The sequence below is a fragment of the Lepidochelys kempii genome, chromosome 3 (genome assembly GCF_965140285.1).
Source record: "Lepidochelys kempii isolate rLepKem1 chromosome 3, rLepKem1.hap1, whole genome shotgun sequence".
Lineage (NCBI taxonomy): Eukaryota > Metazoa > Chordata > Testudines > Cheloniidae > Lepidochelys > Lepidochelys kempii.
In genome coordinates this window covers 93,145,604-93,172,081 of record NC_136382.1, presented here as the reverse complement: position 1 = coordinate 93,172,081, position 26,478 = coordinate 93,145,604, and the positions used below count along the sequence as shown (strand labels likewise).

General features: G+C 44.2%; 1 long non-coding RNA gene across 1 annotated transcript; it reads right to left on the bottom strand.

Moving 5' to 3' along the window:
• Positions 1-4,322: 4,322 nt before the first annotated feature.
• Positions 4,323-25,909, bottom strand: LOC140908227 (uncharacterized). Its single transcript, XR_012157809.1, has 3 exons — positions 25,831-25,909; positions 4,780-4,953; positions 4,323-4,487 (listed from the first exon to the last, which is right to left on the bottom strand). It is a non-coding gene; the product is annotated as an uncharacterized LOC140908227 (long non-coding RNA).
• Between the last annotated feature and the right edge of the window lie 569 nt (positions 25,910-26,478).

The following is a 26,478-nucleotide window of genomic DNA, read 5'->3' as shown; positions in this document are numbered from 1 at the left end:
CTTTAAAATTTCCCATGTGAAAAGTCATCCACAATACAGAGGAGGAACCTGTGCAAACTCAGATTTGTCCCGTTGAAGTTAGTGCAGACTCAGATTTATCCCATTGACATGAGGGGCTATTGGGGATAGGTAACTCAGTCCAACCTCCATTCACCTAGGGATACAAATCCCCTCAATGAGGAAGGGCAGTTTCCTCTGGAGTCTGCTCTCCTTTTCTATACCTCCCCCACTGAGAACATGGTTTCTATTTGCAGAAGTGGGCCTGGGGTCCATTGTTTATATGACATGGGATCCTTCAGCATAAATATAAGATATTGAATTCCTACTGAGAAAAATACTTGCAAACACATTACGAATGGAACAAGATGCTACAAAAGCCGTCCCCCACAGAACAATATATCCAGCAAATACAAAGGCAGAAGGCTTCCCACAAATAAGGTAGATATACAACCAGCAGTATAAAAATGCAAGTTATTACAGAAAAAGATATGAAACAACAAATATTTCCAGAAACTACAGTGATATATTATACTTCAATACATCACAAACTCCCTGAGCAGCTGGAAAGTCCAAATAATGTTTCAGCAAAACACAACAAAACAAAATTGGTATTCTTATGAACACAAAGTAAAAACAAAAGATACACAGGTGAAAAGCACAACATTTCCAATTCCAGAAGAAAAACAGATTTTCCTCTGCTATCAGTAGGTTCTCCATCTGAACACCTTTTATTCTGCCCTTGGCAACTCTGACCTAAATGACCTATTTTGAGACTAAGCCCTGTATTTCCTGCAGGAAGCCCCTTGGATCTTGCTTCTTTAAAGGGACAGTCTTTCCTTTTCACTGTGAATTGTTGGCTGCTGTCTGTCCTTAGTTTGTGGCTACCATATAGAGAACACAATTCCTCAGAAATCTACCATTCAAAAGGTGTACCTTGACTAGCGAATACCTTTATGGGGTAGCCCTAGAGTTAGACAAAGTAGCACCAAAAGGCATTCACGATCATTCTGGCCATGATCTCCACAAGAGGTATGGCAACAATGTAGAGATTCATGAAGGTCAGAATGTAGAATATCCACCTTCCTATAGTCCATAGTCATGAAGATGGGGTGGGCTACCTGTTGAGAATATTAACTCAACATGGTCCCAGGCCTCCTTACCTACACTCCCCAAATCTTGTTTGTGGTATCACTCGTAAAGTGGGGGCACCCTAGAGTTGGTAGAGCAATTCTGACAACAGACTACGTACATGGGCAAACCTCCTCCCAGCCTCTGACTAAGCACCAACCTCCCATGATGAAACAGGAGTTAACTCCTATGAATGGATATTACACTTAATAAAGCAACACCTTTATTTAAGCAGGGACAAACCCTCAGTGAGTATCAGAGACATTTCAAAGGAAGGGAGCCTCTTTAATGAGTCACACACATTCCACAGCAATAGTACAATATACCCTATCCCTACTGCCTAAATATATAATTAATGTCTTCTAACCTGACAAAGAATCCAAACAAGCCCCAGCATCTCAGTCCTAGACAAAGATACCTTCCATCCCCCTTGTTTTGATTTCTGATGCTGAAGCATAATGCAAGCTTGGAGTATTGAGTCCTTGCTTCTACTACATGGATCAGCTCCATTCTCCATGGATGTTGGGCTTCCCTCTTGGGTCTAAACTTGGGTCATCACCTCAAGCATGGCTGCCTCCTGTGTTGCTCTCTGCCCTCTTCACTCACAGCCCCAAATCAAAAATTGCCTGCCTCTATGGTAGAGCCTTTCCAGCTCTCTGTTGTGCCAGCTTATTGGCCCAGAGCCTCCGCTACCATCCTCCTCCTCCTTCAACAAGCATAGTCTGAGGACTGTTGTACCATCCAGCATGACTACAGATGATGGCATCATACCAGACATTGTAGAGTGAAATTCCCATATCTGGTTCTGTCTGTTGAATCTGTGACTCTCTGGGAGGGGTCCACAGGTGATACCAGGTAGGATCAGGGTATGCATTCCATTCATGTGTCGATGAAGAGTTTGAAGGCATGGTGTGCTGGGGTGTTTTTGTCCATCCTGGCAACATGGCCAAAGAGCATGCAATGCCACTTTTGAACATAGAGAGGAATTGGTGGAAAGCCAGATTTCTGTGAGATTATGGAATTCTGCACAAATTCAAGCCGCTTTATGGAATGCCTCCAACTGCTCAAAGTTTTCCTGTAAGAATGTCCAGGTTTCTGCCCTGTATAAGAGGACAAGCAGTACACACGTCTGAACTTTATCTCAGCACAGAGATTTTTTAATCCATAGGAAATACGAACTTCATGCTAGAGGCAGCAAGACCGAATTGTTAGAGGACAACTGTGTTTGCAACTGTCAAGGTTCCTTCCCCACTCTGAACTCTGGGGTACGGATGTGGGGACCTGCATGAAAGACCCCCTAAGCTTATTCTTACCAGCTTAGGTTAAAAACGTCCCCAAGGTACAAACTTTGCCTTGTCCTTGAACCCTATGCTGCCACCACCAAGTGTGTTAAACAAAGAACAGGGAAAGAGCCCACTTGGAGACATATTCCCCCCAAAATATCCCCCAAGCCCTACACCCCCTTTCCTGGGGAAGGCTTGAAAAAAATCCTCACCAATTTGCATAGGTGAACACAGATCCAAACCCTTGGATCTTAAGAACAATGAAAAATCAATCAGGTTCTTAAAAGAAGAATTTTAATTAAAGAAAAGGTAAAAGAATCACCTCTGTAAAATCAGGATGGTAAATACCTTACAGGGTAATCAGATTCAAAACATAGAGAATGCCTCTAGGCAAAACGTTAAGTTACAAAAAGACACAAAAACAGGAAGATACATTCAATTCAGCACAGTGTATCTTACCAGCCATTAAACAAAAGGAAATCTAACACATTTCTAGCTAGATTACTTACTAACTTAACAGAAGTTCTGAAGAGCATTCCTGACCTGGTCCTGGCAAAAGCATCACACAGACAGACAGACCCTTTGTTCCCCCCACCCCTCCAGCTTTGAAAGTATCTTGTCTCCTCATTGGTCATTTTGGTCAGGTGCCAGCGAGGTTATCTTAGCTTCTTAACCCTTTACAGGTGAAGGGGTTTTGCCTTTGGTATAGTTCTGTATACAGAAAGGTGGTTACCCTTCCCTTTATATTTATGACAGCAACCTAGTTAGATGAATTTGTCAATGCTCTCCATAGTGCTCGACTCCACCTATACCAGGGATTCGGGTGGCCCAGCTCCAGGGTTCTGGATCTGTCTTCTGCCAAAGATATTCAACCCTGTAGTGTGGGTGGCATCTTGGAAACCTTGAAGGGCAGGACTGAAATTCTCTGGTTCTCCAAAAGCAAGGCAGCTTTGTTGGCATAGTCTTGGTTGGTGAACACTTCTTAACAATCTTGATTAAACACGTGGAGCGGCAACTCCTTATATCCATCGACAGCTCAACATAATAGTGCCAGGGCGAGAACACATCCCTGCCGCACACCTGAGGTCACACAGAAACAAAATGAAAGCCATGGATCAATGTGCCTTCTTACACCAATACCAGTGTGAAGGTAGCATGCCAGATTTAGCAAAACAGAAATTTAGGACTGGAAGGGACCTCAATAGCTCATTTAGTCCAGTCTTCTGCACTGAGTCAGGGCTAAGTATTATCTAGACACTCCCAGGACAAGTGTTTGTCTAACCTGTTTTTAAAAAAAGTCCTCTACATCAGGGGTTCTCAAACTGGGGATTGGGACCCCTCAGGGGGTTGCGAGGTTATTACATGGGGGTGGGGTCATGAGCTGTCAGCCTCCACCCCAAACCCTGCTTTGCAGCCAGCATTTATAATGGTGTTAAATGTATTAAAAAGTGTTTTTAATTTTTAAGGGGGGGGTCACACTCAGAGGCTTGCTATGTGAAAGGGGTCACCAGTACAAAAGTTTGAGAACCACTGCTCTACATCTCCCCAGTCTCATGGAGGCTGAGTGAAATGAAGGAGCAACCAGCTATGACAGGCCATGATAGAAGCACCAGGATTGAAGCCCCGGTTATTACTAGCTCCAGGAGGAGGGATGTGTTTAGCATGCATATGATGGGCATGTCCCAAACCCCACTCAGTGAAGGTACAGCCATGATGGCTCCGACTCTTCTAAAATTCAAACTAGACTTCAGAAGGGCATTTCAATTAGTGGCAATGCTCAGTGGTACTGGGTACAAGACTGCCCTTGTCAAAGAACTCACCTACTACTAGGTCATAATTGCCAACATCAGAGGTTCACTCATCACAAAGTTATCAAGTCAATGTGGAGAGAGCAACCTTCCTCCACTCTGGTGGTCCACACTGTACTCAAGATGTGGCTCTTGTTATTCGATGACCTCTAGCACAGACCGTAACCACGTGTAACCCCATCTCCTCAGGCTTATTTTATGCTCAGCTTCAATACCACCATGGACACTTACTGGTCATTGTGGTCTGTGCCAAAAGATGACATGCCACCTGCAGAAAAAGATGCATTCTGTCACCACTGACAGCACAATTTAGTCGAGTCTGCCACATGACACACTGCTAGTGCTTGAAAATTTCAATGCTGCGGCTGGCTGTGATCAAACTGGGCATAAAACCATGACAGGTCCCTTTGGGTTTGGATTCCCAGAATGACACCACCACTCAGCTTCTGGCAATGTGTGCCACCGATGACTTGTCTGTCATGGGCTCCTGGCTTAGGCACCTTAACGACCATTGCTGGACATAGATTTGAAATGATGGATATGCCATGAAAGGAACTGACCTCATCCTTGTCCGAAATTACTCCACAGTGAAATCTCACCACATCTCTGGCGCAGAAGCACCAGCAAACTCCGATTATAGACTAGTTGCCACTCAGCTCTCACTTCATCTTCTCGCAAGTCAGACATCCATCAACAGTGTGATGTCCAGCATTTATTTGAGAATCCAGTTGAAGCTGTGAAATACAAATCCTGTTGAAGATCACATATGTAATCTCGGTAGCCTCTCAGGTGATGGGGAACTCAACTGGAGTGGTATACATAATGCTACATCACATGTCACTGCTGAAACAATCTGCTTCAGATGGTCATGCAAGAAAACTTGGCTTTCTGAAGAGACCTTTGATGTAATAGTGAAAAGGGCAGACACATGCAAGCAGGTGGATGTTCAAGAACATAAATGGTTCAAAGGCAAGTTCTGGTCCATGGCAAAAAGTGACAGTGAGATCTACATCAAGTCCCTGGCTGACAAAACAGAGAACATGCTAAATCACAACAATCTGCATCCTGCCTACAGAGCTGTCATGCACTTAGCAGCCACAAATTGCTTTTAACATTCCTATCACAAAACCAGATGGCGCTCTTTGCTCTTCAGTGGATGAGGTCCTGGACAGACAGAAAACATATTATGAAAGCATGCTGCACCATGCATCTGCTTATGACTATCCAGAGCTATGTTACCTAACAAAACATATAGCTACAGACCCAGGGACAAACACTCAGCCTCCCTCACTTGAGGCAGCCTAAAGGGTCATCCAAAAGTTATGGAATGGACATTGTTAGGGGGTTATTCCTTCACCCTCTCACTTCCCTGGTCCTTCTCACATGAACAGAGAGCAACAATACCCGAAATCCAAAGGTGCAAACAATTTGATGTTTATTGGGATGAACTTCCAGCAAGTTAAATCCAAGTTCCTTTTTTTAAATTTTTGAATCCCAACTTACTTCCTGTTTACTAATTTATATAGTAATATTCTTAGCTATACCTTAACCAATCATTTTACTAAAATTTACCTAACCAATCCTAACACATTGTAACATGATTATTTAACCAATTATTATCCCACCACCTTAATTAGTTTACAGCCAGCAAAATTAATTATACAGCAGACAGAAACAATTACAGAATCAGACAGAGATTATACAGACAAACAATAGGGAAATGGGGACTACAATGATAAAACAACAAAGAAATGAGGATTTCACATCCCAGCTATTGATCAGTTAGTTCTTGCCAGACAGGATGCTATCAAACTAAGTTTCCTTTTACATCTTCTAGGCACTTCCCTTTCTCTGGAGGCGACAGGCATTATCAGGACAGGATTGTATTCCTAACAGCCCAATAGCACCTTATTTCAGTGTGACTAGTTTTGAATGTGTGGATGTGTCCGGTCCCTTCCCAGCTTATGGCTGCCTCTGCGGCTTAGCCAGAGGCCTTTAGCCTAAGAACAGGACCTCAGGCTGTCACAGTGAGAAACGGCCTTATACAGTCAGACAGTGATTTTGAGTCTTTCTTTTTGCCTCTATAACTAGCTAAATGATAAACATATACCTACATTCTTAAAGTATAGGCCTTTTACAGACAGGCCTGAATATCTATATCCTAACACTCCACCACCACCCCCTTTTTCTTTTTTCTTTTGGGATCCTCCTATCCAGTATCCCTGGAAAAGCTTAGGACATATGGTGACACGTTTCCTGATAGGGCCAGGCATCAAGGTGGAAGGTGTTGATATTCGATTTTTCCCAACTGCCCCTTGAGTAGCATAGTGCCCTGTACCTTCTCTCGTACGGGCATACCACACCTATTCCAATTAGTGTTCCAAACTTCCCGTTAGAGTGGGCCCAAGAAGGTTGGGTCCGGGTTGCCCAGTACACTGTGGTGGGGGAAGGGCTTACTACATTACTTATAGGTTATAATTAGTGGCTGTTTTCTAGGGGGTTATGTCCCCCTTGATCATTTCTGTATGCAACATAACACACACATACTGTTAATAATACACCAGTTGCTATGATAATGAATAGCAAAATGTATCTCACTTCACCCAAAAATTTCCTTTTCCTAGAATGAAAGTCCACAGATCCATGGCAATGGTTTGTACTCCTCCTTGCAGCATATTGGAAGCAGAATCAGACACATCAGGGAAGGCAAGGAAGTGGCCACACCTCTTAAGATACAGTCAGTTTAAGAAATAGCTCTGTGAAGCAGATGAGGAAGTAATTCCTTTAACCATTAATGAGAAGAGCAAGAAATTCATATAAACACTGAAGTTGTTCTACAAAAGGAAAAAGTTCCACATAGCTACTGGAGGACAAAGAGAGAAAAGAGGAAGAGAGGTACAATGGCATAAACTTTTCCTCAGATACTCTGATACTTGTGCTGTATAGAATGAATCCACAGACTTTCCTACTAAGAGAAAGGAAAATTTTGGTTAAGATATTTTCCCGTTCTTCACAGGAAAAGTCCACAGATACAAAACAAATAATACAACTTCCAATAGCTGTGTATAGCCAGTGAGGGAATCAAGGAATTAATTAACTATACACGATGTAAAGAGACAGACAGACTTTATTTAAAATGTAGAAAAGCACAGAGTGCAGAACCCTTCTTCCAAAGGCAGGAACTGATGAAGTTTGCATGGTTTAATTTGTAAAACAATGAAGATGGGGACAGATGACCAGATGTCCAGCTTGTACAATCTCTGTAGGTTGCACAGGACTCTTCAGACCAGGGGGCTGGCATGGCTCTGAGTGAATGAGAATGAACATTCAAGGCGAAATTAAGGCTTCTACTTTTGTATGTCTCAGAAATGCACCATTTTTGCCATCTATTAACTGAAGCCCTAACTGGGGTGTATTGTGCTTTTATGTTTTGGTTTGTATTTTGGTGTGTGGGTGAAGGGGGAGGTCTTTTGATGATGGCATAGAACAAAAAGAACTAGAGATTTTCTGAATTGTTTAAGGTGTTCAGTGTAGCATTTTAAAGGTCTCCTTACATACAGGATATGCCAGAGCTTTTCAGAGCATGTATTGCATGTGGACAAAAAGATGGAAGAATGAATTCTTGTGATCTGTGGGGGACAGTGTATATTTTAGGGATAAAGGCTGTATTAGCTCTTACCACAATTATTCCCTCATATGGTGCAATACTTATTCCAACCGATAAGACCCCAACTCCAAAACTCTCCTCACCCCAGTGATTGCAACCAAGACGACACTCTTCAAAAAAAGATTGCTCCTTGTTTTTTGGTCTCTCTTCCATCAGTTCTCTCCTCTTGACCTTTCGACCTTGCTGCTAACTCCATCCCTCCACTGTTTCTCCCAAGAGTCTGTCACTGCACTTTGGATAACTGATTAGCTTCCTGCTGCTAAAGAAATTCATATGTTCTTGACAACAATCCGAGTCACAGAAGCCACCTAATAGGGGTTCATATCACTTGATAGCACAGCAACTGGTATGCAATGAAAATCAAACCCTTCAGTTTTCAAGTTTTACAGAATTATTCACTCTTAACTGTAGCATACAGGGCCTTTTCCTCTTTTCTGTGGCATCTTCAAAGACTCAAGTATGTCAATTAATTTAAAATCAAGACCCAGGAAATCTGTGAACACTTTCCAGTTCCTGCTGAGTCCTCACTAGATGACCAGTGAACCAGGAGGTGTTCCAGCAGCAGAGCATGGGAGGTGGTGGGAGGGTTGACAGGCATCAGCACATCAGGCGCAGTAACAAGGGGAAGACTGTAAAGGGAAACATTCATATCAGTGTCAGATGAGTCACCAGGGTGCCAGGCCATAACAAAAAGACACGTTAGAAACTGTCTGGGCTAGACAAGTACAAAGAAGCCTCTTCTGGGGATGACAGGAAACCAGCTTCTTTTGGAGCATCAAGTGTGAGGAGAAAAAGAATTAGAGAATGAAAAGAGAAGCTGTCTCATCTCTCCCTTGTTTAGTAAAAAAAAAAGGGGGGGGGGAATAAACCCATTGGAACATATTTTAACAAATTGGTAAATGAAAGAATCCGATGAGCACTCTTCAACTGACATTATCTGTGTCAGATCAGTGACAATGTAACTTGATAGCCTCTTCTCACAGAAAGGGAGCAGGAAAGAACTATCATTGATTTATTAAAGCTGAACTGTCAGTACTGTAAAAGTCATAAAGGGGTGTGCACACTTGTATTGAGATCAGAAAAGTGTAAAGACTGGAGGAAGTCATCCACAGTCATTTTCACTACCTTTGCATTGCATGGCAATTCAACCACATTCACAAGCTTTTTCTTTCACTACCATGTCAACGTTCATGTGAACACAATCATTTGCATTGATGTTTGGTGAGGAGCCTCTCTGCATATTATTCACCCATGATTATGCAGGTTCTTGCCAGAACTAATCATGCACCTACCCAATACATATACTGGTTTGAGAGGCTTTGGAGAGGAAGGAAAAAATGGGGAGGGTTAAAAACAAATAAAATGTGGCTAAATAGCTTGTGAGAAGGAAGGGAGACAGGGGAAGGATGAAATAATAAGCAGTACAAAAAGACAAAGTTCCTCGTGCCTGGAGACACTTGGCTCATGTTCCACCCTATGCAGTACAAGGTGTCTACAGCATGTCCAAGCACAGAGACCTGGAATTATCTTCTAGACCTCTGCTAGCAGCTGCAATGCAAACAGTATTATCATCCTTTTCAGACATCACAGGGACAGATGTTTCAAGCAGCCAGCATCATGCCAAGAATGTGTTGAACTGGAGGAATTTATACTAACAAAAGCTCACAAATTACATTAGTTCTCTGCCATCATGAGTAGCAGTGTCATCCTCCTTGATCATCCACTGTACAAGATGTCACCTCACAAACTTCAGTCCCAATCCTGCTCCTATTGGGGTCAGTAGGAGCTTTGCAAGTGATTTCAGTGGGAACAGGATTGAGCCTCTAACACACCAGTGTTGAATGGAGATATATCATTGGTTGCCAACGTTCTGATTGCAGAAAACCAGATATCCTAGCCCCTTCCTGTCCTCTGAGGCTCCACCCCTTCTCCAAGTCCCCCCCCCCCGCTCACTCCATACCCCCTCTCTCTGTTGCTTGCTTTCCTCCATCCTCGCTCACTTGCTCTGTGATGGTGCCCCCCATAAGGCTTTATGAAAATATACTTATGAATGTATATGACATAACTAGAATGTGTTTTATGCTACATATGCCATGTAACATATTTCTGTAAAGGTTATGATCTACTGAATCTATTAATCATATTTGTATGCATGTATCGTTTTTGTATTCGAAGTTATGAATATTGGCTGCATACTTGTTTGATTCTGAGTAGGTTTTAGTGAAGCAGTTGATCAGCTTCCTGAGAAAAGACTATTCTCAGTAAGTACCCAATCAAGAAGCCCTTAAGCCAACAATGAACTTGGAGATGCCAATCCACATCTGGGCTTTCCCAGGAATGTAGCTTGGCTGGTAAGGAACTCAGTCATGTATGGACATATGACTTCCCAGGTGATTCCAAAACTCCATTTTGTAGTTGGACTGTGCATAGGAGAGAGGAGTGGGTCTCCACCCACAAGAGAAAGTCTATTTAAACCCTTGGGAGATCCCTCCATTTTGTCTTCAGCTGGCTAAAGAGAGAGTCTCTCCACCCCCAAAGATACCGGATAGAAACTGGAACTACAGAGGGTGAGTGATTGCTGGACCCAGACTAGAAGGAGACTAGTCTGTAAAAGGAAGCTTACTGGAACTGGTGAGGTTTTTATCTGTATTCAGTTTGATTAGACATAGCCTTCCGTGTTTTATTTTATTTTGCTTGGTTATTCACTTCGTTCTGTCTGTTACTACTTGGAACCACTTAAATCTGTGGAATAAAACAAGTCCTCCATCTGTGTTTGTCAGCAACAAGTCAGAGACCCTTTATTATGACCAATTGCAAGGGAAGACTGCGGTCAGACAGGGGGTCCCCCATCCTTAGGCAGATCTTCGCCAGATAAACAATTAGTGCAACATTTATACCTTTTGTTACATACAATAATGATCAACAGCAGTGTCTTGTTTATACATATTCCTTCCTGATATCTTACCTTTCTCAGCAGTTCCTGCTACAGTCTGCGTTCCATTCTTATCTAACACAAGGTCAAAACAGCATCTCTTACAGTTTTCCCACTCGCTTCCCACTTGCCCAGGCCCTGCCTTAAAGTCTCACATTATTAGAGTTAGCCTGATTCTTGCTCAATTCCTAAGAAAACTAAGATGTCTGCATCCAAATTCCCTTTATCCACTTCCACAGACCCTACTTTCTGTATAAACCTTATACAGGGTAAAATAGATTTATTCAGAGTTTGGACCCCACTGGGAGTTGGGCATCTGAGAGTCAAGGACAGGAACACTTCTGTAAGCTGCTTTCTGATAAGCCAACAGCTCTTAGGGAACATAGTTCAGACCTGGGTCTGGGTTTGCAGCAGGCTAGCAGGTCTGGCTCAAACCAGGCAGGGTGTTGAAGTCCCAAGCTGGGAGGGAAGGGAAAGCAGGGGCAGAAGTAGTCTTGGCACATCAGGTGGCAATTCCCAGGGGGGTTCTCTGATCCAACCCATCACACTCTCGTTTTCACTGGGCTGGGGCTGGAGGGAGGGAGGGGGTAAGGGATCTGGCTGGGGGTGTGGGCTTCAGAATGGGGCCAGGGATAAGGGGTTTGGGATGCAGGAGGGGGCTCCAGGCTGGGGGAGGGGGCTCTGGGCTGGGACAGAGAGTTGGAGTGTGGCAGGGGGTGAGGGCTCTGGGGTACAGGAGGGGGCTCTGGGCTGGGACAGGGTTGTAAGATGTGTGAAAGCTCCCTCTGAGGATGCAGGAGGGGGCTCTGGGCTAGGGTTGAGGGGTTTGGAGTGTGGTGGGGGCTCAGGACTGGAGCAGGGGGTTGGAGTGCAGGAGGAGGCTCAGGGCTGGGGCAGGGGCAGAGTAGGAGATTGGAGGTGAGGGCTCTGGGCAGCACTTGCCTCAGACGGCTCCCAGAAGTGGCCGTCATGTTCCTCTGGCTCCTAGGCGCTGGGGCGGCCCGGTGGCTCCAGGAGCTGTCCCTGTCCTCATGTGCCGCCCCCTGCCCCCTGCCCCAGCTCCCATTGGCCACATTTCCTGGCCAATGGAAGCTGAAGAGCTGGCACTCAGGGCAGCACCTGCAGCATGGGCAGCACACAGAGCCCCCGTGGCTGCCCCTGTGCCTACGAGCCAGAGGAACATGCTAGCTGCTTCTGGGAGCCACGCAGAGTCATCCGCTGTGGCCAACCAGACTTTTAGCAGCCCAGTCATCCGTGCTGACCAGAGCCCCTAGAGTCCCTTTTCGACGAGGCGTTCCAGTCAAAAACTGGACACCTGGCAACCCTACTGATATATAAATTCGGGTCCATAAACCAATGTGCCCATAAACTTTCTCTTTTTCCTCCTCACACCTACAGTATGTGAGTTACCCAAGCACCATCTGACAATCATAATGAGCTGGGACTATAGGGGAAATACCATTTGTCAGGGTTCCCTCCCCACTCTGAACTCTACGGTACAGATGTGGGGACCCACATGAAAGACCCCCTAAGCTTATTTCCACCAGCTTAGGTTAAAAATTCCCCAAGGCAAAAGTCTCTGTCCTTGGACTGAGGTATACTGCCACCACCAAGTGATTTAGACAAAGAATCAGGGAAAGGACCACTTGGAATTCCTATTCCCACAAAATATCCCCCCAACCCTACACCCCCTTTCCTGGGGAGGCTTGAAAAATAAACAAGGTGAGCACAAACCAGACCCTTGGGTTTGTAGGACACTAAAAACCAAATCAGATTCTTAAAAAACAGAACTTTATTATAAAGGGGGGGGGGAGTAAAAGAAGCACCTCTGTAAAATCAGGATGGAAGGTAATTTTACAAGACAATCAGATTCAAAACACAGAGGATTTCCCTCTAAGCAAAACTTAAAAGTTACAAAAAAAACCAGGGATAAACCTCCCTCTAGCACAGGGAAAATTCACAAGCTAAAACAAAAGATAAACTAACACATTTCCTTGCTTTATTTACAATTTTTGTAATCTAGATGCTTAGTTCAAGTAGGGCTTTGGGAGATGTATTTTCCCTGTCCTGATTCCTCGGTGACCCGGAGAGAACCAACAAAAAGAACAAAGCAAAAACCTTCCCCCATAGATTTGAAAGTATCTTCTCCCCTTATTGGTCCTTTTGGTCAGGTGCCAAATGGGTTACCTGAGCTGCTTAACCCTTTACAGGTAAGGAGAGATTTTATGATACCCTTAGCTGTATGTTTATGACACCATTCTAGAATATAGAGCTAATAAATTACAATATAGTGATCTGTATAATAGAATCATAGAAGATTAGGGTTGGAAGAGACCTCAGGAGGTCATCTAGTGTGCATCTGTATTTATATGAAGCCCCCTGTATTTTTCAGAAGTGATTCTTCCATACCAGAGGCAATATGGCATAGCCTTTTAAGCCAGGCAAACATCCAGAACTATTTTACAGCACAGAAGAGATCACATATGCTGAAAAAAATATGTAAAAGAAACTAGAGATAATGAGAAATAAATATATTGTAAAACAGGACCACTCCTGCCCATTCCTTTGCATAAAGAGACAGTTACAACTGTTGCATACTCAAATCCAACTAAACAAAAACTAAAAGGAGGGGAGGAAGAGAAAAACAAACTTTTTGACTGACATGTCTGCAAGGGTGTCTTTTGTGCCATTGGACAACTGCCAGTTCCCAAATGCTGAGAGTAGGGAGTCCTGATCTTATGTTCAGGGTGTGTGTGTGTGTGTGGCCCCAATTTATTCACTTAATTGAAATGGTCTTCGGAATAAAAGTTAGCATAAGCTCTGTTTTTAAATAAGGCAATTGTTGGCAGGTTGGTTTGGTTTTCTTTACATGCAGTACATTATGGAACACATATTATTAGCACTCAAGCTCCTCTGTAAGTCCTGCTGCTACTAGAAGCCATGTGCTCTCACACACAGTATGTTGTGGAAGCAGCAGTTACTCATTTTAAGGAACGCCAGCCTCTACACAGACAATCCAGGAACTTTGGAAAATGTAGGGGACAATTTCCTGGTGCAAGTGCTGGAGGAACCAACTAGGGGCAGAGCTCTTCTTGACCTGCTGCTCACAAACCAGGAAGAATTAGTAGGGGAAGCAAAAGTGGATGGGAACCTGGGAGGCAGTGACCATGAGATGGTCGAGTTCAGGATCCTGACACAAGGAAGAAAGAAAAGCAGCAGAATATGGACCCTGGACTTCAGAAAAGCAGACTTTGACTCCCTCAGGGAACTGATGGGCAAGATCCCCTGGGAGAAGAACATGAGGGGGAAAGGAGTCCAGGAGAGCTGGCTGTATTTTAAAGAATTCTTATTGAGGTTACAGGGACAAACCATCCTGATGTGTCGAAAGAATAGTAAATATGGCAGGCAACCAGCTTGGCTTAACAGTGAAATCCTTGCTGATCTTAAATACAAAAAAGAAGCTTACAAGAAGTGGAAGATTGGAAAAATGACCAAGGATGAGTATAAAAATATTGCTCGGGCATGCAGGAGTGAAATCAGGAAGGCCAAATCACACCTGGAGTTGCAGCTAGCAAGAGATGTTAAAAGTAACAAGAAGGGTTTCTTCAGGTATGTTAGCAACAAGAAGAAAGTCAAGGAAAGTGTGGGCCCCTTACTGAATGAGGGAGGCAACCTAGTGATGGAGGATGTGGAAAAAGCTAATGTACTCAATGCTTTTTTTGCCTCCGTCTTCACGAACAAGGTCAGCTCCCAGACTGCTGCACCGGGCATCACAGCATGGGGCAGAGGTGACCAGCCCTCTGTGGAGAAAGAAGTGGTTCAGAACTATTTAGAAAAGCTGGACGTGCACAAGTCCATGGGGACGGATGCGTTGCATCCTAGAGTGCTAAAGGAGTTGGCGGATGTGATTGCAGAGCCATTGGCCATTGTCTTTGAAAACTCATGGCGATCGGGGGAAGTCCCGGATGACTGGAAAAAGGCTAATGTAGTGCCCATCTTTAAAAAAGGGGAAGGAGGAGGATCCTGGGAACTACAGGCCAGTCAGTCTCACCTCAGTCCCTGGAAAAATCATGGAGCAGGTCCTCAAGGAATCAATTCTGAAGCACTTAGAGGAGAGGAAAGTGATCAGGAATAGCCAGCATGGATTCACCAAGGGCAAGTCATCCCTGACTAATCTAATTGCCTTCTATGATGAGATAACTGGCTCTGTGGATGAAGGGAAAGCAGTGGATGTACTGTTCCTTGACTTTTGCAAAGCTTTTGACACGGTCTCCCACAGTATTCTTGCCAGCAAGTTAAAGAAGTATGGGCTGGATGAATGGACTATAAGGTGGATAGAAAGCTGGCTAGATTGTCGGGCTCAACGGGTAGTGATCAATAGCTCCATGTCTAGTTGGCAGCCGGTATCAAGTGGAGTGCCCCAAGGGTCAGTCCTGGGGCCAGTTTTGTTCAATATCTTCATAAATGATCTGGAGGATAGTGTGGATTGCACCCTCAGCAAGTTTGCAGATGACACTAAACTAGGAGGAAAGGTAAATACGCTGGAGGGTAGGGATAGGATACAGAGGGACCTAGACAAATTGGAGGATTGGGCCAAAAGAAATCTGATAAGGTTCAACAAGGACAAGTGCAGAGAGGAAGAATCCAATGCACCGCTACAGACTAGGGACCAAATGGCTCAGCAGCAGTTCTGCAGAAAAGGACCTAGGGGTTACAGTGGACAAGAAGTTGGATATGAGTCAACAGTGTGCCCTTGTTGCCAAGAAGGCCAATGGCATTTGGGAATGTATAAGTAGGGGCATTGCCAGCAGATCGAGGGATGTGATCGTTCCCCTCTATTCGACATTGGTGAGGCCTCATCTGGAGTACTGTGTCCAGCTTTGGGCCCCACACTACAAGAAGGATGTGGAAAAATTGGAAAGAGTCCAGCGGAGGGCAACAAAAATGATTAGGGTACTGGAACACATGACTTATGAGGAGAGGGTGAGGGAACTGGGGATGTTTAGTCTACGAAAGAGAAGAATGAGGGGGGATTTGAAAGTTGCTTTCAACTACCTGAAAGGGGGTTCCAAAGAGGATGGCTCTAGACTGTTCTCAGTGGTGGAAGATGACAGAACAAGGAGTAATGGTCTCAAGTTGCAGTGGGGGAGATTTAGGTTGGATATTAGGAAAAAGTTTTTCACTAGGAGGGTGGTGAAACACTGGAATGCGTTACCTAGGGAGGTGGTGGAATCTCCTTCCTTAGAGGTTTTTAAGGTCAGGCTTGACAAAGCCCTGGCTGGGATGATTTAATTGGGGATCGGTCCTGCTTTGAGCAGGGGGTTGGACTAGATGACCTCCTGAGGTCCCTTCCAACCCTGATATTCTCTGATTCTATGATTTGCCTGAGGAGTGGCAAATAGGTCTGTCCACGACTATAGCGCTCACCATGCTAAAACGCCATTCAGAGTAAACATTTGAGGGAGAACAGCCTAGATGTTGTTCATCTATATGAAATGTGCCCATCAACAGATCCCTCCAAATGCCAGTACAGCACAGGGCTGAGGTATGGGCAGACAACAATGACATCCATCAACATTCCATGAAGCCCTATCTTCAGCTAAACCCTTGTGGAGCTCTGGGGCAATTCTGGAAAGGCCAAAGTCCTCCAGGCTCTCTCAAAGGGACCTTCCCCATATCAGAACTGTCCCTCTCAGGCTGCTGCTGCATTTCTTTCCATATAAGATGCTGCTGCCACAAATATAGATCAGGACCCTGCCAAAAGCACTCAAGCCACTGTCAATCAGTCTTTGCTTCCAGTGGTTTATGTCAGTCAGTAGGAAGGAAAAATCGCTACTTTAAAATCTGGTTCCATACGGGTGGCCACAATCAAATGCTCTTGCACATTTCTCTGGGGTGGCAGTCACCTCTCAGTGCACAAGACATTTTTTGTGCCAGCCAGAGGTACATCCACTGTTGTTTCCCTCACTATACTGTCCAGCCATACAGTTTCCTTTCCCCCACCAAACGGGCAGATGAATGGAATGAGCTGGCTAATACCAGTGGCCTCACCAGCAACAATCTTTGGAGTATTAAAGGGCTTCAGGATGCCTCACACACACTTCTCGTAAGCAGCCAGTCTGATGCTTCAGAGAGCAAGCTGCTTTCTTTCTCCACTTGAGTGAAGCTTTGTAGGTGTAAGCAGAGTCAGGATGAGCTCCACCCTGACATCTGGTGGTGAGGTGTGGCAAGTTGTGGAAAAGAACTTCAGGGGCTGATCTCATTTGCATAGGCACACCCACCCCGCCTAGATTGAGGCCATAGCTGCCCAAATGGTCACTTTGGCTGCTGTGGGATCCCCAGTGTCTCTGTTATTGGGGCAGGAAGAATAAATTGTTATTACCCTGATTATGGGAATCAAGGACAGTGGAACTGCACTTGCCTTTTGTTATGATGGAGGGACTCGCCATCAACTGACTAGCACTCGCTCGGCAAGGGATATGGGTTCCAAAACTCAATGAATTGAGAGAGGTTGGGAACAGGTATTAATACTTGGTGGCATGGGCCCCCTAGTGAGGGCCTTACATGCCAGTTGCACTTCCTCCTCTCTCCACTGTGGAATATCAGAGCTAATTTTGATTCTATCAGGAGTCTAGTTACAGGCTGCTGAGCTGAATTCACTTTGGGCTAATGGTGCACCAGCACTGAGGCTCCCCTACTACAAGCTGAAATCATAAAAGAGCTAAGCTTACTAAGAGCTGAAATCACTGAGTGTTGTATTAAGTAGTGGGGGAGCCTGAAAATATATGGTGGAGCAGTTTGCAGGATGGCGAGCAGAGCGGCTGGTGGAGAAGAGCAGTTTGCGGGACGGGGAGCGGAGCCGTTCGTGAGACGGCGAGCGGAGTCCTGTGGAGCTGTGGAGTAGTCAGCTTCAGGTCATGTAAGGTGCCCCTTACCTCTTTCCCTCCCCCCCCCCAACCACATTTTTACCCAGACTGGGGAGGAAAACTTTGCAGATAAACTTTTGGACTCTGGGGCTGCCCTGACCAGGGACAGAGATTTTTGGGTCATTGGACTTTTGGGACTTTGGGTGATTTGGGGTTGCTGGACTCAAGAACTAAAGGGAAAGGACATGCCCCAATTTGCTTGGGGTGGGTTTTTTGCTCATGGGTTGTGTTATGAATCCTGTTCCTGGTGTTTCCCCAACATAATGCCACATTGTTTCTCTCTGTTATTAAAAGGCTTTTTGTTACACTCAGACTATGTGCTTGCGAGAGGGGTGTTAGGATATAGATATTCAGGCCTGTCTGTAAAGGCCTGTACTTTAAGAATTTAGGTGTATTATCATCACTTGGCTAGTTAGAGGTATAAAAGAAAGAATCAAAATCACTGTCTGCCAGTGTAAGGTCCTTCTCTTAAAGTGACAGTCTCAGGCCCTGTTTTTAGGCTAAGGCCTTTGGCTAAGCGACAGAGGCAGCCATAAGCTGGGAAGCAACCGGTCACATCCTCACATTCCAAACTAGTCACATTGAAAGAAGGTGCTATTGGGCTGTTAGGAATACAATCCTATCCTGACAGTGCCTATCACCTCCAGAGAAAGGGAAGTGCCTAGAAGATGTAAAAGGAAATTGAGGTTGATAGTTTTCTGTCTGGTAAGAACTCACTTATCAATAGACACAGCTGGGAAACTCTTATGTCTTTATAGATGTAGTTGTGAAATCCTCACTTCTGTATTGTTTTGTCATTATAGTTCCCACTTTGCTATTGTTTATTGGCATGCTCTCTGTCTGGTTCTGTGATTGTTTCTGTCTGCTGTATAATTAATTTTGCTGGGTGTAAACTAATTAAGGTGGTGGGATATAACTGGTTAGCTAATCATGTTACAGTATGTTAGGATTGGTTAGTTAAATTTCAGTAGAATGATTGGTTAAGGTATAGCTAAGAATATTACTATATAAATTAGGGGCAAACAGGAAGTAAGTTGGGATTCAAAAATAAGGAAAAAGGAACTTGTATTTAAGCTTGCTGGAAGTTCACCCCAATAAACATTGAATTGTTTGCACCTTCGGACTTCGGGTATTGTTGCTCTCTGTTCATGCGAAAAGGACCAGGGAAGTGGGAGAGTGAAGGAATAAGCCCCCTAACAAGGGGAAGTATTGCCTCTTGGAGGCGCCCAGCGGGGCTGGTATATATTTGTCCCAGGTCACTGGGTGGGGGCTCGAGCCGGTTTTGCACTGGGTTGTTGGAATAGCACCCCTAGATACTGAACCCAGCCCTTGTTCCTGCCAACTCTGACAGGCAGAAGGGTTACATAGGTAAACACCCAGCATGGCAGCATTCTGCTGGATTCAGTATTCTGGTGGATTGTCTATCACGGGCAAATTTTTAAATCAAGATATGATTTTTTCCCCTAAAAGATATGCTCTTGTTCAAACAAGAATTATTTCTGGGAAGATCTATGGCCGCAGTCATGTAGGAGATCAGGGTAGATGATCACAGTGGTCCCTTCTGGTTTTAGAATCTATTAATTATTTTGTGAGGAAAGGGTCAAGACTGCAGGCGAAGAAGAAAAATTTGGCCTGTCTGTCCATTGCTGATACCTGACTTTGTGGAAACAAGAACCCTCCATTCAGCTGAGGAACAGTCATGCAAAGTGGAGCCTTGCATACATATGATCAGTAACTCTGGAAAGTATGCTGTGTTGCTGGTGTAGCTGAAGTTTGACACTGCAAAGAGAAACTGGGGCAGCCCTAGCCAGCAGCCAGGTGGATCCCAGGCAGGAATAGTTCATAGTACAGAACTAGTTAGACAAAGAGCTGAGATTGGTGTACTCTTTGCTCAAATAGACAATTTCTGTATTACAGGTGGCCACTGCATAGTGTTATACTCAGGCTGTCAACTACTAATTATATCGGACATCTTTAAATATGAGTGTGTGTACAAGTGTGTAAAAAAATATAAAGTAAAATCCCTTACACTCATTATAGGGAACAGTTTCCAAGGCATATGGAAAATATAAGTGTCCAGGAAAATAAACACTGGTGCTAAATAATTAACTTGAGAGATAAAATACAATTTTAAAGATCCCATTAAAAGGAAAATCCTGATGCACCATTGACTACAGAGCTGTTATCAGTGCCTCCACAATAAAAGGCCAGATGCTCTAGAAGAGCAGACATTCAGGGCCTGAGCCATAACTCTCCCGGGTATGTGCACTGGAAAGCAAAAATCATACAGACCTGTGACATGGCCAGCTAATTAAGGCTGTCCAACACAATCCTATGCGTGGCAAATACCAACCCTGAAATAATGTAAAGGAATGCCACCGAGTTTATTCCACAAAAGGTCTAGTGAAACCTGCTTTGCTTTCCTAAAGTTATGCTTCCCTGTATTGGGTCTCTTCAGGTTTGCCTTTTCAACCCATCAAGAGAGCTGTCAAGTAGCATTTGGCCACATCTTGAGGAACCCAAAGTCTCCCTTTTTAATATGGAGAAGGCGTCACTCTAAATTTCACTGTGCCTGGTAACAATAATCCAGATGACACAGAGCATTGCTGGGGCAGGAGAGCTGGAATGTATTATGGATTTTTAACGTTTGCTACTTTTTCTCGGTTGATCTTGCAAATTATCTTTTGGAAACATTCACTTAAAAGCTTTTTAAACTTTTAAGGATTTTTGATGAGTCTGACAGTCTGATCATGTTCTGTGCTTCTGTAGTCTAAGTCTCTTATGTTTCTTACTCTTATTTATGTTGGGCTCATGTAAGCAGCTAGATTAATGAATCACAGAATGAAGCTACAGTGTGTCATCACACTCTACCGCTTGCAGAGAGTACAGTGCTATTTTTCTACAGTTCTGCTACTACTAATTTAACATGACATTATATGAAGCTACTCTCCAGCACTTTTCAGTAAAGTTTCTAAAAGTATAACCAAACCTGACCTTCCCTTGCACTCTGCATGCCCTTAAGGGATCATGAATATCTTCAAGAGGCCATTTTCTGCTTAATTCTGTCTTTTCCCCAACTCTGATTACCGTGTCAGGGACGCAGTGTTATGACAACCTACTATGACCAGGGCTTACTCATAATATCTCGAATAAACAAACAAACCATATGGTTATTGATCAAACAGTATATTTCTGAGAATTGTTGATCTTTTGAGCTGCATGTGTTGCAATTTGTGTTTTGGCATCCACTGATTCAACCTTGAGGTGTACCGGAGTGCAGAGGCCTTAATCGACAACTTTCAATATGGCAGTACTACTCAGGATCTGATCAATCCCATTAAGGTTAAAAATTCCAAGGTATTGCTCTCCAAGGTATATAGGCAACATTAGGCATTGCAATATCTTCTTAAACTCATTCCTCAAATTCTCCTATTGAATAATGGAGATCGGAAGAAGATCTTTCCCTAAAAGAAGCTTAACAATTCTTTTTATATCTTCGTCTTTCATTTATTGAATAAAGCCCCTAGATTGGATCACAGAGATCTAAACCCCGTGAACACTATTTCCTATTTGATTATAAATCACCAGGAAAGGTATTAATGATATTAGGAGATGCTCTGAATTAATAGGATATAATACAAGCTAAGTACCTTTCATAGGCATCCTTCAACCTTTGTGTGTTATCTAAAAAAGCCGTACCCTTATACAATGATTACAACTGTTGGGCTATGCAACCTTAACAACAAATTCAAGGCAACAACTTCCCTTAAAACACTTTGTACCTTAACAAATGTTTTTGTACAGCCACACTGCAGTGAGGTGTTAGCTTCAGACACCAATAGAGAGTCCTCCAAATTTTGAAGAGGCAACAATTTTTCCTCTATTGGAACCATTCTCACAAGTTTCATGACAACCTTCCCTCTGGTCAGGGAGGGCAAAACACAGCTTCCTCTTGAGCCCATCAGTGGTATTCTGAACTCTCCAGTGAGATTAATGCAGACCACCACCTGGCCTCTCTTCCAAGGCTGGGCAAAAATTTTCCATCAAATCAGTTTTCAACAGAAAAAGCACTATAGCAAAGGTTCTCAAACGGTGATCTGTGGTCCGTGAGCTCCATTCAGGTGGTCCACAGATAGTTCCCTCTAAGCTTCACACCTGGGTGTCCACACACAATAGAATGAACGGCCACCTACCTAATTAGTGCAGCTGCAAAGCATGGATCCACTAATTAGGTGCCTGGACCCTTGAGAAGACTCACATGTAAGGTGAGGTGGTGGCCTTAGGGGGGGTAGGTGAGAGGGGGGAGTGCAGTGAGAAGAGGATGTGGGGGAAATTTGGGACATGCATGGCCAGTGAAAAAGGCAACTTTCCCCAGCTCTAGGGCTGTTGCTACTGGGGAGAGACCCCAACCTCCTTCCCAGCCCCAGCTTGGGGGCTGCCATGGCAGGGGAGAAAGGGCACATCTATCACGTTATAAAGGCAAGACTACGGATACTAAAATGAATGGTGTGCTTTTATTTGTAGAACAAATAAAGATTATTAAGGTTTTCTGGTTTTTTTGTGTTTTTTTAAATATAATGCTTTTATCCAAAGTGCTTTACAATAGTTATCTAATGGTACAAACAACATTTGGAAAGATCATTAAGTGGTCCGCCGAGCCCCTCAGCAATTTTCAAGTGGTCCATGAATAAAACAGTTTGAGAACCACTGCACTACAGCATCTCAGGTGGTTTAATGCAAAACAACTTAATGTTTCTTTTTGTTTCAGCGAATCAGTTACTTAGATTTGGATTAACCAGACAAATTATTTTATTTTCCCCAACAAAAACTTTTGGTTTTCAGCCAAGATTTTCTGTGTTTTTGATGAAAAGCCGAAGTTTTCTGTGGAAAGTTGTTGGGGGAAAAAAATATTTTTCTTGGTCAAAATTTTCCACAGGAAAAAAAGTAATCCTTATGTTGACCAACTCTACTCACAGCATCATGTGCTGAATGCAAACTAAGAAGTGAGTTCCTAACCTTCACATGGTAGGTGTACTGTATTACTGCTAAACAATACAGCCAATCTGTCAGCAGAACTTCCTATTGCATATCCACAAAGGCATTTAAGGCAGAATTTTCAAAAGATCTCAGCATGCAAAATGAGGGCCATACTTTCATAAAATTTCAGCATGTCAAGTGTTGACCACTTTTGAAAAATCTGCCCCTGAGAGTGGGTGCCGAGTACTTGAAAATCTAGTCCCCTAGTCCCTTGAATCATATACCCCCACTTTTTGCTGTAGCCATTAGAAATTCATCAGCACTGTAATGGCAGCTCCGTAACAACTGCCAGCCTGTACAGGCATAAAATGACTAATGGAGAAGCACATGAAATAGGCTACTTTCATGCTGGAGATGTTCATGCTGTAGAAATCCCTGCAGCTGCTTAAAAGTGCATTAGGTTGAGCCCCTGTCATAAATATAAAGGGAAGGGTAAACCCCTTTAAAATCCCTCCTGGACAGAGGAAAAATCCTCTCACCTGTAAAGGGTTAAGAAGCTAAAGGTAACCTCTCTGGCACCTGACCAAAATGACCAATGAGGAGACAAGATACTTTCAAAAGCTGGGAGGAGGGAGAGAAACAAAGGGTCTCTGTCTGTCGGTACTCTGCTTTTGCCGGGGATAGAACAGGAATGGAGTCTTAGAACTTTTAGTAAGTAATCTAGCTAGGTATGTGTTAGATTATGATTTCTTTAAATGGCTGAGAAAAGAACTGTGCTGAATAGAATGACTATTTCTGTCTGTGTGTCTTTTTGTAACTTAGAGAATCCCTCTAGGCAAAACCTTATGTTTTGAATGTAATTACCCTGTAAGGGATCTACCATCCTGATTTTACAGAGGTGATTCCTTTACTTCTATTTACTTCTATTTTTATTAAAAGTCTTCTTGTAAGAAAACTGAATGCTTTTTCATTGTTCTCAGATCCAAGGGTTTGGGTCTGTGGTCACCTATGCAAATTGGTGAGGATTTTTACCAAACCTGTCCCAGGAAGTGGGGTGCAAGGGTTGGGAGGATTCTGGGGGGAAAGACGTGTCCAAACTATGTTTCCCAGGAAACCCAGTTAGAGTTTGGTGGTGGCAGTGGATATTCCAAGGACAAAGGATAAAATTAATTTGTACCTTGGAGAAGTTTTAACCTAAGCTGGTAAAAGTAAGCTTAGGGGGTTTTCATGCAGGTCCCCACATCTGTACCCTAGAGTTCAGAGTGGGGGAGGAACCTTGACAGCCCCATAATTCTTCAAAGTTATCATAGAATCGAAGAAGATTAGGTTTGGAAGGGACCTCAGGAGGTCATCTAGTCCAACCCCCTGCTCAAAGCAGGACCAACCACAACTAAATCATCCCAGCCAAGGACTTTATCAAGACAGGCCTTAAAAACCTCTAAGGATGGAGATTCCACCACCTACCTAGGTAACCCATTCCAGTGCTTCACCACCCTCCTAGTGAAATAGCTTTCCCTAATATCCAACCTAGACCCCCCCCCCCACTGCAACTTGAGACCATTACTCCTTCTTCTGTCACCTGCCACCCTTGAGAACAGCCTAGCTCCATGCTCTTTGGAACCGCCCTTCAGGTAGTTGAAGGCGGCTATCAAATCCCCTCTCACTCTTCTGCAGACTAAACAAGCCCAGTTCCTTCAGCCTCTCCTCATAAAGTCACGTGCCCCAGCCCCCTAATCATATTTGTTGCCCTTCGCTGGGCTCTTTCCAATTTGCCCACATCCTTTCTGTAATAGGGGGCCCAAAACTGAACGCAGTACTCCAGATGTGGCCTCTCCAGTACCAAATAGAGGGGAATAATCACTTCCCTCATTCTGCTGGCAATGCTCCTACTAACATAGCCCAATATGTCGTTAGCCGTTTTGGCCACAAGGGCACACTGCTGACTCTCATCCAGCTTCTCATCCACTGTAATCCCCAGGTCCTTTTCTGCAAAACTTCTGAATAGCCAGACGGTCCCCAGCCTGTAGCAGTGCATGGGATTCTTCCATCCTAAGTGCAAGACTCTGCACTTGTCCTTGTTGAACCTCAGATTTCTTTTGGCCCAATCCTCCAATTTGTCTGGTCATTCTGGACCCTATCCCTACCCTGCAGTGTATCTACCTCTCCCCACAGCTTAATGTCATCCATGAACTTGCTGAGGGTGCAATCCAGATAATTAATGAAGATGTTGAATAGAACCGGCCCCAGGACTGACCCGTGGGGCACTCCACTTGATACTAGCTGCCAACTAGACATCGAGCCGTTGATTACTACCCATTGATCCTGATCATCTAGACATCTTTCTATCCACCTTACAGTCCATTCATCCAATCCATACTTCTTTAACTTGCTGACAAAAATACTGTGGGAAACCACAACAAAAGCTTTGCTAAAGTAAAGATATATCATGTCTACTGCTTTCCCCATATCCAGAGAGCCAGTTATCTCATCATAGAAGGCAGTCAGGTTGGTCATAGAATCATAGAATATCAGGGTTGGAAGGGACCTCAGGAGGTCATCTAGTCCAACCCTCTACTCAAAGCAGGACCAATCCCCAATTTTTGCCCCAGATCCCTAAATGACCCCCTCAAGGATTGAACTCTCACCCCTGGGTTTAGCAGGCCAATACTCAAACCACTGAGCTATCCCTCCCCCCAAAGTAAGGCATGACTTGCCCTTGGTGAATCCTTGTTAACTGTTCCTGATCACCTTCCTGCCTTCCAAGTGCTTCAAAATGGATTCCTTGAGGACCTGCTCCATGATTTTTCCAGGGACTGAGGTGAGGCTGCAGTTCCCCAGATTCTCCTTCTTCCCTTTTTAAAAAATGGCCACTGTATTTGCCTTTTTCTAATCATCTGGGACTTCTCCCAATCACCACGAGTTTTCAAAGATAATGGCTCTGCAATCACATCAACCAACTCCCTCAGCACCCTCAGATGCATTGCGCCCAGCCCCATGGAGTTGTGCATGTCCAGCTTTTCTAAATAGTCCTTAGCCTGTTCTTTCACCACTGAGGACTGCTCACCTCCTCCTCGTTCTGTGCTGCTCAGTGAGCAGTCTGGGAGCTTACCTTGTCTGTGAAGGCTGAGGTAAAAGCAGCATTGAATACTTCAGCTATTTCCACATCATCTGTCACTAGGCTGCCTCCTCCATTCAGTAAGGGTCCCACACTTCCCCTGACCACCTTCTTGTTGTTAACATACCTGTAGAAACCTTTCTTGTTACCCTTCACATGCCTTGCTAGCTGCAACTCCAATTGTACTTTGGCCTTCCTAATTACACTCCTGCATGCTCGAGCAATATTTTTATATTCCTCCCCAGTCATCTGTCCAAGTTTCCACTTCTTGTAAGGCAACTGTAACCCTTCTGCCCATCAGAGTTGGCAGCAACAAGGGCTGGGTTCAGTATCTAGGGGCTTCGTTTCAATAACGCAATGCAAAACCGGCTCGAGCCCCCACCCAGTGACCTGGGACAATTACATATCACCCCCCTGGGTGCCTCTAAGAGGCAATACTTCCCCTCTTGCAAGCACAGTGTCTGAGTGTAACCAAAGCCTTTTAATAAAGGAGGGAAACAATACAGCATTATGTTGGGGAAACACTACAAATAGGATTCATAACACAATCCATGAGCAAAAGACCCACTGCCAAGTAAGTTTGGCAGTGTCCTTTTCCCCTCAGAGTCTTAAGTCCAGCAACCCAAAAGTCACCCCCACCCC